Genomic DNA, 14,647 nt, shown 5'->3' on the forward strand with positions numbered 1-14,647 from the left:
TGCGCAATTCTGCGCGATCTTTTCAAACGAAAATGTCAGTGAAACGGTTAAAAATGTTATTGAACATTAGAAAATAATTGTATCGCAAAACATTTTATACAAAGACTTTTAAATAAAAAAGTTGCTCTTGCCTAATGCCTCAAAAGTTCACTTTTGCTTTCTGTCTGTTCAAAATAATCATAAAGATAGATTGGCCGACTCGGTCGGAAATTAAAAGTCAATTTCAGAGATGCCGCTTTGCAGCCAATAGAAATGCTCCGCGAACAGGGGCTGTCATTCGCGTTCAATTCAATTTCACCTGCAATTTGTTAGTGTATCTTCGGAATCGAATTCGCGCCAGTCGCGTGCCGGTCTTTTCCTCAATCTTCTGTTAATCCCCCGGCCGACCGCGTCCAATAGTCAATTAACAAAATGCTCGCTCGAATATCTTAGCCTCGCAAATGAACCCCTAATTGTATATTTGTACATGCAATTAGTGTGCAGTTCAACGGATCCCGGGCAGCTAAACGACACTACGCCGAGCGGTAATCGCCGTTTCGGCGAGTCGAAGGAAACTCCAGCTGTTCTCTGGTTTGCCCGTCGCAGATAGAATCCGATTTGCAGGCTGAAAACAAAAAAAAAAAAAAGAAACACCCCTCCTCCCATCGAATTTGGCGGAACGGCCAGAGCTATCCGACGGTATTAGTCTCGCGGCCAAACCGGGGATATCATAGGCACACAGTTTTAGCAATCTCTGCTCTCTACCGAAATGTTAAATCAATATTCAATCGCGGATTCTTTCACGCTGCAGTAGATAACTCGATATATGAAGAAATTTCGGGCACCGGGTGTACAGGGTGTTTCAAAATTACACGCGATTCTGCACCTCTAGCTAAGTGGAGATCTGCTGAAAAAAATGTACCGCAGAATTGACCTTGACCCTTTTGTCAAGGTCAAACAATTTTTTTTTATTGCATCCTATAGTACTCGTCGCAGAGAACAAAAGTCTCGAAGGAAGTATAGATCTCCAGTCAACCGTTCTCTTACAAAACAATTTTGTAGTTTCGTAAACTATTCCACTTGTCCACAAGGTGTCCGAAATTAGTATAAACGTGGAGGGGATGATTCAACACGAGAAAATAAATCGAATAAGATCGATTGATTTTTAATAATTTCGTTGGAAATTATCAAAATGATATTTCGCAAGTTTTCATCGCCAATAGTGAAACTCGAAACAAACGACTGAAAAGATACCCCGGCGTTATTTTCTACGCGTGATTTCATTTCTCGCGCTGCGTTTCGCGTAACTGGCATTGTAATACGAACGAAACGCGCGAATTGGAGTAACGTTATTATTTCTTTTTGTACGGAGCACCCTCGTTTCGCTTTCGCGGATTCGTATCAGCGAAATCCGAGCCAACAGAGGGACTCGGATGTGATTGTACTTTTGCTGTTATCTTAATCTGAAAATTATTATTATAATATCACCGAAAGTGAATAAATAATCGTTGCTTGCTATTTATAGGTGGATCGTAGTATCGTAGACGATTTATCATTGGAATTGTTCTCCTGTAATGTATACATTGTGTCTATTATTCTACCGTTCCGCACAGTTTTTAATGCCACTTCGGAGCTCACCTTTCATAAAATATGGCTGACACGAGGAAAACAAGCAGAACTTTTATTCACTTTTATACGAAGCTTGGGAATAGAGAATATATTTCATTAAGAGCTATATTAAAATGGCCAATGAAAAAAAGGTTTTTCCCCGCCGATGCGGAAAAACGGTACCGCTAATGCGTACAAAAGATCTTCCGTCTAGCAATCGTTCACGATAATATCGATAACAAACGTACATTTGTGTATTGGTCCACGATCTTCGATTTAAATATCAATAATTAGTTCGTGCTGCGATTATAAAAATCGTATTTAGTTCATGTTGTGCGAGATTACTAGACGAGTACTGGACTGCAGACTGTTACGCAAAATAACAATTTTCCATTTGAATAAATTGTTAATATACCAATACTCTCCGATACACAAATAAATGCATAAAATAGTCACTAGTAGAATGACAAAGACAAGTTCGAATTCATGAAAGAAATCTCATTAATTATAAAAATTCAAGAAATCTCATTGATTATAAATATTCAAGAAATCTCATTAATTATAGAAATCATATGGAAATTCAAGAAATCTGATTAATTATAAAAATTGAAATCTGTCGTAAGATTTTGCGGATGACAACTAAACTGCGGATTTTTTACGTATAACAAAATAATCAGTTTTGCATAAAAATCCACACCAGTCCAGTGGACAACGTTTACTCAATAAAGCCTGGTTCCCCGGACGAAAAAGGATCTCGAACAATAGCCACCCCGTTTTTCTGGTGCATAGGTGCGGCCGGGTTCTCAAGAAGAAGCGAAAAATACATTAGCGGAACGGCTGCGGCGATTATATGTTAAAATAGGACACATTGTAGATAGAGCACTCGAGGCACGACGCGAGCACTTATTGTTAGTCAGCGTGAAATGTTGAGCCAATTTCGACGGAGCGTCGCATCGACGTAAGCCTGAGTTCTGAATGGTTGCCGAGAAATGAGCGTCTGTATATTGCCGTCATACGGCTGCTTCTTTTCCCTCGCTTAAATCCTTTGGGCTCCATCGTTCGGAGTTAATTGAACGACGTCTGTGTATCGTTTAGCTAAGCCGGATACAACACGAAACGATTGGTATGTATACCGCCGTTCGGAATGCTGCGGTTTTCTTGACAAACCTCGCATCGGAATCGAGACGGCCGAATAACTCTCGGCTGTTTTCCCATCCTTTTATTGTCGCATCAGCTGCAGATATCGGTTATTTAACGGAGAAAAGCGCATTAAAATCGCGGCGAGCCATTACAATCCGCCGCGTATTCCCATTAATCGATGCGCGTTGAATATGAATTTAATTTAATATATTAGGGGGACCCACAAGTAATCGATTACTTTAAAACAAACTTTGTAGTAAATTCAAGTTTTTCTTTCTTAATTTATTATATAATCTTCAGTTTGCCATCTTTCCTGCAAATTTTCAATCCCCCTGTTATAGAAATCCAGGGTTAAGCAAAATATGACTCAAGGTGCCTCCTCACATATTCTACAGAAGTGAATGTTTTCTTTCTTAAATAATGCTCCAGAGATCTCGATTGCGGTTTGATTTGCAGAAAGTCATTGCTTGGAACGCTTTATGTTGTCATAAAGAATCCATCTTTCATCCCCGATAACGATTCTGCTAAGAAATGGATCTCTACGAAATCTGGATAGCAATCAAGTGTAAATTGATCGACGAATATTCTTGTTGGTCTAATTGATGCGGTACACATATTCCTTTCCCATTTCGTGTAGGTGCCCTTCTATAGTTGACCACGTGGACCGAAGGCTTCTCGATAATTCTTGTATACTTAATTTTGGATCAGCTTCCACTAGAGATTTTAGGGTGTCCAAAACCAACGTTGACACTTGTTGACCTTGACACAATACTCAATACAATTATTTAATCTTTTACAAGAAACATGTAACATTTTACAACAGAAGTCCAAGCTGTACTTTTAACTTTGGAAGAATTGTGTTACAAAATTTTAACGCAATTTCGGTCACAAGTTAATTATTCTACACGTGTTTACACGGTCCACAACGCGTAACTGATATCCCCAGAGATCAAAACTGTCCGCGTGCGGCCTCGGCACTGACAATTTACAACATGCGTTCAAATTTGTCCGTCGCTCATTCGGACAGAAGCTCTGGCGTTTATCATTGAATTACTAAATTAATACGGGACTCGTTAACGTTGTTACGGGAAATCGGAGCAAAAGCCCGTCGCATTTCGTTGACATGATCTTCCGAGATAGGTATATGCACGTGCACACGCAATTATCCATTTGCTAAATACGCGATCCAATAATTTAACAATTATCGAAATATTTTCTAGTCCTTCCAAAATATTTTATTAATCCCTGCCGGATGACCTTATACACAATTTAAAAATGTCAAATGTTATATTATATGTACATGTCTTAATCTCTTGACTTTTCTCAAAGCTACTAATAAGTACTAATAAGTACAGTTTTATTGTTAATAGTGTCCCAAAAGGAAAAGATGGCATTTATTAAAAACCTACATTTATTCTGAAGGTTAAATATTTTTATTTGTATGCCGGTATGATTCTAAAAAGCTCAGATATTTAAAGGTTCAACGACAAATGTGATTCGAAGCGCGTACAAAATTCCTCAGAAGAAGAAGAAGAAGATGAAGAAAAAGAAGAAGGAGAAGAAGGACATTTAAAGACCGTTTCGCATGGAGCGAAGAAATCGCGGCTGCATAGAAACTACGCCGTTTAAAAGTTACCCAGTTATGTACCGAAAGACTCGAGTTCGTCAGTGTTTAACAATGATCATCAGCGGGCACAAATGATTGTCCGCAGATAAAGGAAGTTGTCGAGGGAAGTTTTTGAAGAGGATCACTCCGTCCTTCTTACGCAGTTATCCCGCATTGTACCGATACCACTGCGGATGGACTAAAGAGGATGAAGAATGGCGACTTTCCTTTCTGAAAGATCCAACACTTTGCGTAACGTATAATGTGATATTGATTCTGTCGATTTATTAATACAGTAGAACCTCGTTAGTTGCGCTCTCGATTCTCTCGGGGTAGTTACTGGAAAACGCGTGACAAGCGACAGTAAGAGAAGCGAGTACATAGTACACAGTATTCTCTACTGTATTCAATAGACAATATTCTCTAACTGTCGAAAAGATCTCTACCGTAACTGTCAAAATCTTATCCCCAGAATTGGAAGATCCTCCTTGCAGTCGAGCTGAAAAATCTAAAAAAAATTCTAGGATACGTATTGAAGACCCTATTTTAACCCTGGCACGTCGGATCGTAGTTGCCGGTGACCGGGTCTCGCGTGACCCATGCGTACAGTCAGAGCCACCGTCGTATCAATATATAATCGTTGGAGCGTGATATGTTTGAACTATTAACGGGGGAAAAATAAATATTGGAACACCGCAAAACTGGATTTTCTTCGATTTTTTTTCTTTTTTGGAAGTTGCGCGTCAAAGACTGAAAAGCTGCGTTTTAATTTCTTACGCGTTCCCGGAGAAATGGCGCGGCCCGCGGGCAAAGCTGATCTACAACATCGAAACTTTCACCAACTCGGAACGCTGGCCAGAACAAAGCAATTCCCCCCCCCCCCCTCTCCCCGGAGGGCTCGCCACCAAATTTGACTTTTTATTCGCGCCGCGTCCGGGAGTTAAGTTATTATTTTGTAGCAGGGTCGCGCGCAACTATGCAATAAACGCGGGTGTGCTCGTAAAGTGCACGGTCAATGCAACTTCGAAACTGTAAAACATCGAGGAGAGAGAGAGAAAAAATAATAAAAATGGAAAACCGTCTAGATAAGCAGCGCACGACATTCAACCGGTCACACTATTTATATCGAAACGATACTGCGGTTTGCCGTAACGGAGAAAACGAACGAAAAGGCAAAAAAGAAAAAATAGACACGCGTAGAGGAGGAATTAAATTGATAGGCTGCACAGGAGACAACATGAAAGAGGCGTTCCTTTATCAAACTTTCGTGTCTCGGCGATCATTAACATCGAAGAAGAAAAGACCCCAGGCGAGAGACCGAACAATTCAACCCCTGCGCCAACGTCTTAGGGTTTTCTTGCCTCATTTGCAACATTACCACCTTTTATACATTTTAACATAATCGCACATTATTGTCCCATGTTCGTTTTATTCCAGTTTCGGTAAATTTACAGGTGATATGCCAGTTCCGAGAGAAAATCAAGTCTTTATTAGTTTCTTCGAGTGTAGGTCTTCAGACGCATGCTTGGAAAAGGATTCATTTAAATATCTGAAAACACCGCGGTTATGGATTTATTAATTAAGCGTTTGCACATACTTGGTCGGGAAAGTCGTGTTTAGTTGACTAAACCATTTTGATAATAACTCTTTAATAATCGGCGACCCTCATCCCAAAACCTTGGCAACAATATACACAGCGATGACCTTGACAAGATAATCGAAACGAGGGGTGGCCCCATTTTCGCAAATGTTAACCCTAATTTTGACAGTTTTATGCGGGCAATATATGTGTACCTAGATGCTAAATTATAAAATTTCAAATTTATCTCAGCACAGCTACATTATTGTGAATAATTATTTATCACATTATACGTATAATGAAGTCTATAATAAATCGTGGGCTGGCTGGCTTCAGGCCAACATTTTAGCGATTGTAGTTACACGTAATTGGCACGAATTGTGTATTTATATTAAAAGGAACATCGGTAACCCAAAAATCCTGATTTCTCTCTAATTTTATTATTTACTTATTTTCAGTTTATTTTAACATGGTCGCCTTAACAGCCTCAAATTTTGCAGTTTTCAAAACGATTAATTAATCCTTTGTCACGACCTTTAACAAAGTTGAATTTCAAACGAGTACAGTAAATATTTGACAAGTTTGCTTTAAAATTAATACTGTAGGAAAGAGCGAACTTTGTAATCGACTTAACTAAAGAAAAATAACTCTTGCAGCAGTAGCATGAACACAAAAAAAAATGTGAAACAGGACTAAAACAAACCTAAACGCGCGCTGCTCCAAAATGGACTCCCGGCAGTCGTTAACAAGAGCATAAAATGCATTCTCCAGAATTTAACAACGAAACAAACGGTGTTATGAACGGTCCAGCGTTATACGCGCTCGAGACCGAATATGGACGAACAACAAAACTATGATATTTGGTTGTTATTCACGGTTGTCGAATTTACGATTCCGTTGCGAAAATTGATGCAGCGGTTTTACACTTTCCCAACGAAAAGGGAAATTTATAATCAAATTAGAATGTTACGGCTCGCGTGTTATAACAATTTCATCTCTGACGGTTGGTTATATCTTATAGAATTTTGAAACAGGGATAGAAACAATGTCGGTCCTCTGTGAACAGCGAAATTATGCGGGACTATCAGAAATCAATCGGGACCCAGTAACGTCAGTACGTGCGTGGTTTACAATGGAGACCTTTGAGAGAATTATTGGCACTTAAGAACAAAGTATTAAATAAATTCTGTACCATGGGGAAAAGTCATCTTTTTCAATTCGCGTTTGTTAACACCAGAATTATCTCGAATGGAATGCCACGTGCACACACACTGAAAAAATGGGAGTGCCCCTTTGGAAAATTATTAAAAATTATTATTAACACATATTAAAACTAGTTGTAAAATTAGTTGCAGTAGCACAGTTTCAAAGAAGCCAGTGATTAGCCGTTAAATCTTAATTAAATATTTTACAGTAAAAAAAATCTATTTATACCATAGACTTGGTAAATATTTTTCGCCAACTAAATTTAAATATATTCTTAATAGAAATTTCAGGTGCAAACTTTTCACTAACCATTAGCACTATCATTAATTGCATATTTCATCATATCAAGATTTTGAGAACAGCTACAATAAATGCACTTGTCCTCGCACACTTCATTTTTCGTTTCGCTTTCTTTGTTGAATGATATTTCATTCGACTGCATTGCATTATGAACTGCACAGTTGGATACCACCAGCCTGTGTTTTCATGTTGATATAATCCGTAATATCAAACCGTCCGGCGAATAAACGAAATCAAAGGAAACAATTACAAAGTGCTTAAAGAGCTTTAAAAATTATTGTAAAAAACGGTATGACGTATGCGAACAAAATCAATTCCGTCGAATTAAGCATGTCCCCTGCGCAACAATTAGAAAACATAAAAGCATATAAAAATGACCGTACAAACAATACGCAAAAACAAATTCGATCAGAAGTTCGAAAAATTTTCCGAAATTCCAACGAGATTAACAAGCAATACAACTTGCCGGGAGTTTTGCAATTTAAGTGAAAACGCGATGTCCCGCCTCGAGAAGCGATAACGACGTTAATAAACAGCGCAGGCTGTTCGTAAAACCTGAAAATTGCGAAATTAACGCTTCGTTACGTACGGTGTTCTTAATCGATCGAAATTCCTGTTTCAGGGGGAAAAAAAATCTTCCGGAGAGACCGGCCGCCCCCGCTCGGAGGAATTCGCGGAAAAGTTTCCGTTCCGCGAAAGTATGCGGCATTTCGAAACATGTTAAGTTTCTCCGATATCGCGCAGCATCCTGAAGACAACCGTCGGGGTACTCGGTGTAATTGAAGCCGCGGAAAAACAACGGCCGGCTAAGTATTTCCTCACTTTCCGAGACAGTGGAGTGCAATTAGGCGAAGATGCGCGAAATAGAAATGGCCTGTATCAAGTTCAACCTCGAGAACATCGAAAAATCATAGTCGTCATTAGCGGATTTTTGTGCGAAATAAAAATTTGGGATACAAAATGACGTAACCAAAAAATAAAAAATACGAAGCAATTTGTCCCCTCTCCGCGAATTAATGACATAATTTAATTTAAGTCACAAAACGGAAAGAAAGTCGAGAGAATTTTCGAAGATCGACACCGACGGACTGCGAACGCGATTTCCAGACTTAATAAGGCAGACTAAAAAATTTGGTATGGGACCAAACAAAACGACGTAACCAAAAAATAAAAAATGCTAAGCAATTTGTCCCCTCTCCGCGAATGAATGACATAATTTAATTTAAGTCACAAAACGGAAAGAAAGTCGAGAGAATTTTCAAAGATCGACACCGACGGACTGCGAACGCGATTTCCAGACTTAATAAGGCGGACTACAATCAACCAATTACACGGTTAAATTAAATGAAACGTGCATGAACGTAACCGGACTCTTAAATCTTCTTCGAACCGAGGACACCACTTCACAAGCGACGGTTCTTCGAAGTAAAAACGATTTTCACCGTGCAAGTAAGTAATGTGCACCGTCTGTGTGAGTTATAATCACACACGTTGTTTTCACCTGTGAAAAAAAAACCCACGCGAGCGCCAGCAACAAATTAATCGTAAACTTCCGGAACCTGTTCTCTCTTCTTGCTATCTAACATTCGCCTGTTCCAACGACTTCATTATTTCCTGAAATTGCAGAAACACGCGCGGCATGTAACGGCGAATTCCTTTTCCACTTTGAGAAAACAGTAATTTAGTATCGCTGTATGCTGATTCGAGGATCTTATGGCAGAATACCAATTTCTGCAATTTTTGAACACTTTGCTGTCAGTTAAATATTAATGAAGTGATTCCAAATATCCTTAGTATAGTATGAAGAAAGATTTTCTCGTTGATATCGTTAATATACAACACTCACGATATTTCACAAGTAGATCGTCGATTTTAATGCAAAATAAAAATTGTGCGCATTAATAGGAGGCTATAGAAGCTACGTAGACGTAGACATTCACTTCTTTTTAAAATAATTATATTCACATGAAAATAATTCTACAGAATTTTCAAATTCTTTCAAAGTTTTTTCCATTTTGCATTTGATCTACTTACGATTTTATCATAAATGTATAAAATTTGCTACAGATATAGAGAAAGAGCTACTTACAAAATTCAACCTAGCATGTTTTCGTTATCTTTAACGATGTTCTAAGTTTTAACGACGTTTCTCGAAAAATATAATATTTGGGGGATAATTTTTGGTTCGAAGATTGTATTTTTTGGAACCTCAAGGTCGTCGACTTTTTCAATCAAGCTACATAAATCCCGATAGCTTGAATCGCTGCGGCCTGTTATTCTCCACAAAAATGTATTAAAGTATTAATGATCGGGGAACGTCAGTTCGGGAAATATTTAAATTATAACATCGAGTAAATGTTTGTGTTCGGGTTGAAGCCGTTCTTCTGAGCGTCAACTTTAAGAAGGTAAACGTTGTACCGCCAGTACCACTCGATATCAAAGTTAAAGTATTTTCTGAACCAGCGGATTCGATCATAAATTACTTAATATTTCCGAAAGGGAATAGCAAATTGCAGCGATTATGCGCTGATAAATGATACAGGAACTATACCAAGCTCATTAAAAAAAAAAAACATCTGTAACCTTGACATTTCAGAAAATGTAACCTCCAGAATCATTCTTTCTGTTACAGCTTTCAATCGTTTAAAACGAGTATCTCTTTATGGGACAGATTTTCATACTGGCAATTAGGTGACCGACGCAGTGCACGCAGCTTTTGAAATGGAAAATGGGCAATAATTGTTATACGACAATATGGTAATACTTTCAGCACAATAACAAAATAATAATACTCTTTAGTATCATGAGAAACGTGGAAATAGTTTAGATTCTAATCGAAGTGATTGAAACTATCCACACATAATTACGATTTTTATATAATACAAAATTCCGAGGAGATTTATCCTCCACGCCGCAAAAGACACGTAATGCGTTTAAAAATGATAGAATTCGAGACCGTCTTTTGTCACCGTTCGCGGATTTTCGTTCGTGCACATCACAGCACCGTTCTCCCGCAGAAAAGCGTCGCAAACACGCGGCTCGAAAAATCCCAGGAACCTTCAAAGGCCGTACAGAGAGTATCCGACATCTTTCGCGGCCGTTAATGCATGTTTTGCCAACAATCGTCTCTAAACTGTCCCCTAAAAGCCCTTTTTCTAGGTCACTCGGCGAATAATAAGACACCTCGCCCGGACCCCTTCCCCCCTCGGTTCCAACTTCCCTCGTTGCACCGAAATAATATCTACGAAGAGGCAACGTTCTACCCATGCTCCCAACGTTCACCATCTACAATTACATCGCAATCACACTGCCTTTGAAACGGGAGGCCGGACGGTCTCCATTCTAATTAATTCTCCGCGAATAATCCGATCACTGTGGCCACACTTTCACCAATCCCTTAAAGCCCCTAAATCTACATAAAATCGTTCTCGATTTTCTCGGCTTCCTGGAACTGTCCCTCGAACCGATACAAAAGTAATCATACCTTTCAACTTTTCCCCGAAAAGTAACCGCGTTCGTTCCCGTTTCGCTGTGCTCCGAGAACTGTGCCTCGAACCAATACGAATGCAATGGAAATTATATTTTTCAACGTTATTCAAAATGTATCCACGTTTATTTCTGTTTCGCTGCGCTGCCTACCATACCTCGCACCCAATACGAAAGAAATTGCAATTATATTTTTCAAGATTTCCCAAAAAGTATCCACACGGTTATTCCCCGTTTCGCTGTGCTTCGAGAACTATGCCCCGAACCAATACGACTGAAATTGCAATTATATTTTTCAAGATTTTCTAAAAAGTATCCACGGTTATTCCCCGTTTCGCTGTGCTTCGAGAACTATGCCCGGAACCACCAATACGACTGAAATCGAAATGATATTTTTCAACTTTTCCCAAAAATGTAACCACGGTTATTCCCCGTTTCGCTGTGCTTCGAGAACTATGCCCGGAACCAATACGACTGAAATCGAAATGCTATTTTTCAACATTTCCCCCAGAAAGTAACCACGGTTATTCCCGGTTTCTCTGCGTTGACTTCTGAAAACTGTGCCTCGAACCAATACGAACGAAATAATTTTTCAACATTTCCGAAAAATTCCCGTTTCACCGTGTCGATTTCCGAGAACCAACAATGAAACAAGATTTCAACATTTTCGAGAATCTCCTCGTCGAAATTATTTGTCGTGCACGTACCTTGGGCCGAGCGAGCCTAAGTGGATTTTCCAAGCAGCACCGGTTGCAACGAAGGGCGCAGAGGATGCAGCTTCCGGTGCAGTCCGATTAATCGTAGGTAGCGGAGAAAAAGAACGAGGCGAATCACTGCGAAACAACGAGCGTGCAACGACGTGAATGACGGACAGATGAAGCACAAAGTGCGCGCAGCGGGCTCGGGTTTCTCCTCTTTATACCCTCGAACTTGCACCTGTGCTTGCGCAGATCGGCCTCGTAAGCTGCGTCCACTAGGCTCCTTGGTCCGGTGGACGCGGGAACCACCACGTGCTCCAATCGCGCGTCGTCATATCGATGTCTCGTTCATATTTCAAATCTAATCTTTCACGCCTTTCGCTTTGAGCGGTTCCTCGCTCTTCTGCCGGAAGATTTAGGGATGCCACGGATTCGCTTGCTTCGACCCTTTTCCCCTACGATTCCCTCTTTGTCCCTACGCTTCCTTCTGTTGGTTTTTCTTGATTCCACTTGGGAATCGCAGTGATCTAACGTCGGACACTAGCACTTTATTGGAGATTTAACCCTTCAAGGACGACGATCAATTGTCCGCTTGTTTCTTTTGTCTGACGATGTAGAATCTATTCCGATGATGTAGAATTTTTTTATATTTAACCAGTCATATTCTCTTACGAGGGAACATATTCAGATTACGCGAGCCGATTTTGATAAAACTTCTTTTTGAGAGCTGGCTCTTAGGAAAATTCGACACACGTTTTCGATCGCAAAACAGCCCTTAAGGATGGGAGTCAAAAACATATTTTATTGAATATATTGAAAACTAATTTTAAGCTGCTGGTTGAGTTATCAACAGATTTACATATTAATATACTGTACTGTTTATTGTTTGTGTACCGCGTATGCTATGCAAACCTTGTTTGGTTTAAAGCAACAAGCAAATAATAATAATTATTATTTGAATGCTGTTTTTGAAAAATCGCAGGATGAACTTTGAGGAAGATTTGTGTTATATAAGTATATTTCTTGACATGCACAGTTTTATATGTTTTAGGAAGACTTTTTGTGCCCGGTACTTGGATCCCGAGGCTAGGTCTGTAACACAGCGATGGAGTACGGCGGAGTATTTAGGTTCAAAAGTAATAGAAAGTTCTTTTATCAATGTAGGAGAATGTGGGGTGAAATTGGATGACTAATGTACCTACTTTTCATGCTGGCAAAAAGACCGATGGCAGAAAGGACTTTGGACGGTGCCGGGTTTATCTTAGTTGGACTTTACATAATTAGAAAGCAAAAAGTGCTTATTCGAACAAATGATTTGGCTCGCAGGAAAACAGGATTTACCGGAAGTGAATACCTGGTTTACCGTTTGTCAAGCGTGCCTCATTGTACAGGGTGTAAAGAAACGTTTGGTCTTGGCTGCTATAGGCGAAACAACGTTGTCCTAACGAAAATTGTCCTTGAACTGACCTTGAATGTCAAGGTCAAATTTCCCGTCGCTTAATTGACGCGAGCAATGAAATAAAAACAAATTTGACCTTGAGATTCAAGGTCAAGGACAATTTTGCGGCAACCTTGTTTTTGCAGATCGATCCGAAGATGTAGAACGCGCGTTGGCAGCCGAGACCGAACATTTCTTTACACCCTGTAGAAACGAGGCCACGGGAACAAGATGGAAATCAAGAAAGATGAAATCGCGTAGACAGCTTCGTTTAAAAAATGAAAAAAATTAACTGATTAAGAATCAGTCCAGTACACATGCACCAAACTGATGGTAGATATCACCACGAAACATTACTATGACTACTTTCGCATAGGATGCGGTGGCAGGCTCTCCGTTCACTATCAACGCTTACCGCTTATCGTTAATAGATTTGGTCAATTAATTGCGAACGAATACAATGGATTTAATAAGCGATATTAGTGAATTAAATATTCTAAGTTCAACGAAATTTATTACTACGCATTAATGCATTCACAAGCATTAGTACATTAGTTGTTAACATTTGGAGAGAGTTAATTGTTTTGTCTCTATTTTAAATAATTTAAGAATCATAAAGATGCTGGTAAAACAGAAATTTGAATTTGAACCTTCCGAAGCGAAAATTTCTCATTTCATTTCTGCGGCAATGAATTCGTAATCAGTCTGAATAGATTAGTAATCCACAATTAATAAAAGTACATATTAATCGTTATACCAGTTAGGACGATTCGCTATTAATCAGATAATTCCTAAAATTATAAATTCGACTGTCTAATATTACCTATTTAATAAAAAGAAAGATGGTGGAGGTCCATTATTGTTAAAAATTTGTTGAAGGGTGAGTGGCGTTATGGAAAATTAAAATTGAAGTTTCCATGCAACGAGCCTTGCAGTTTTCAATCATTTATTAAATTCCCATTGTTTTCCTAAAGAGGAAATTTTATTTGCGAAGACAAACGTTGCGTTGGGAAATCAAATTAGATGAATAATGTTCTTGAAGGATGTACATATTTTCAAAGATTTCGTAGCCGTTAGTGCCTCTCCATGAACGGTAACTGCATAATTTTTGTTGTTGGAGCTGTAACTGACAGCCAAACGAATTTACGGCCTCTCAAAATGGGGATGCGGATTCCAATACCGTTTACCGAATTTACCGACCACCGAAATCTATATCGATGAGCTCGAAGTTTTTAAAAATATCGTGTTCCAGAATGTACATTAATCCGTATCAGAAAATTAAAATTACCAACAAGAAAACAGCAGCGAGTCTTGGACACAAATTCTCTAAGAATTATAGCAAATTAACAATTTCTGAACCTTACTACTTTGATATTTTATTCGTTGCGTCAATAATAATAAAATACTATAAGCATTCAATTGTGTATTGATTAAATATTGATGAATCAAATAGTTATTAAAAAATAAAATTTCTACATAATTTCTACTTTTCTTTGTACAGTTTATTTCTTGGGATTGAGTTATCAAGATTTTTGTATAACTTCACTTTTAATCACAAGATTTAATTAGCATGATTATTTTCTATAAACGAGACCAATTTTTCGAAA

General features: G+C 38.8%; 1 protein-coding gene and 1 long non-coding RNA gene across 2 annotated transcripts in view; one reads left to right on the top strand and one right to left on the bottom strand.

Annotated features, from left to right (window-relative positions):
* Window positions 1-8,167, top strand: part of LOC143354492 (uncharacterized) — a 69,641-nt gene extending 61,474 nt beyond the window's left edge. The window contains exon 3 of the long non-coding RNA XR_013082336.1: window positions 8,041-8,167. This is a non-coding gene — a long non-coding RNA (uncharacterized LOC143354492). The remainder of the gene's footprint in view (window positions 1-8,040) is intronic.
* The window catches only part of Scp2 (Sarcoplasmic calcium-binding protein 2), a 70,296-nt gene extending 58,495 nt beyond the window's left edge, over window positions 1-11,801 (bottom strand). The window contains exon 1 of the mRNA XM_076788640.1: window positions 11,612-11,801. The gene's annotated coding sequence lies outside the window, so the exon portion shown is untranslated. The remainder of the gene's footprint in view (window positions 1-11,611) is intronic.
* Window positions 11,802-14,647: the final 2,846 nt, after the last annotated feature.

Source organism: Halictus rubicundus, chromosome 5 (genome assembly GCF_050948215.1).
Source record: "Halictus rubicundus isolate RS-2024b chromosome 5, iyHalRubi1_principal, whole genome shotgun sequence".
In the NCBI taxonomy this organism is placed as follows: Eukaryota; Metazoa; Arthropoda; class Insecta; order Hymenoptera; family Halictidae; genus Halictus; species Halictus rubicundus.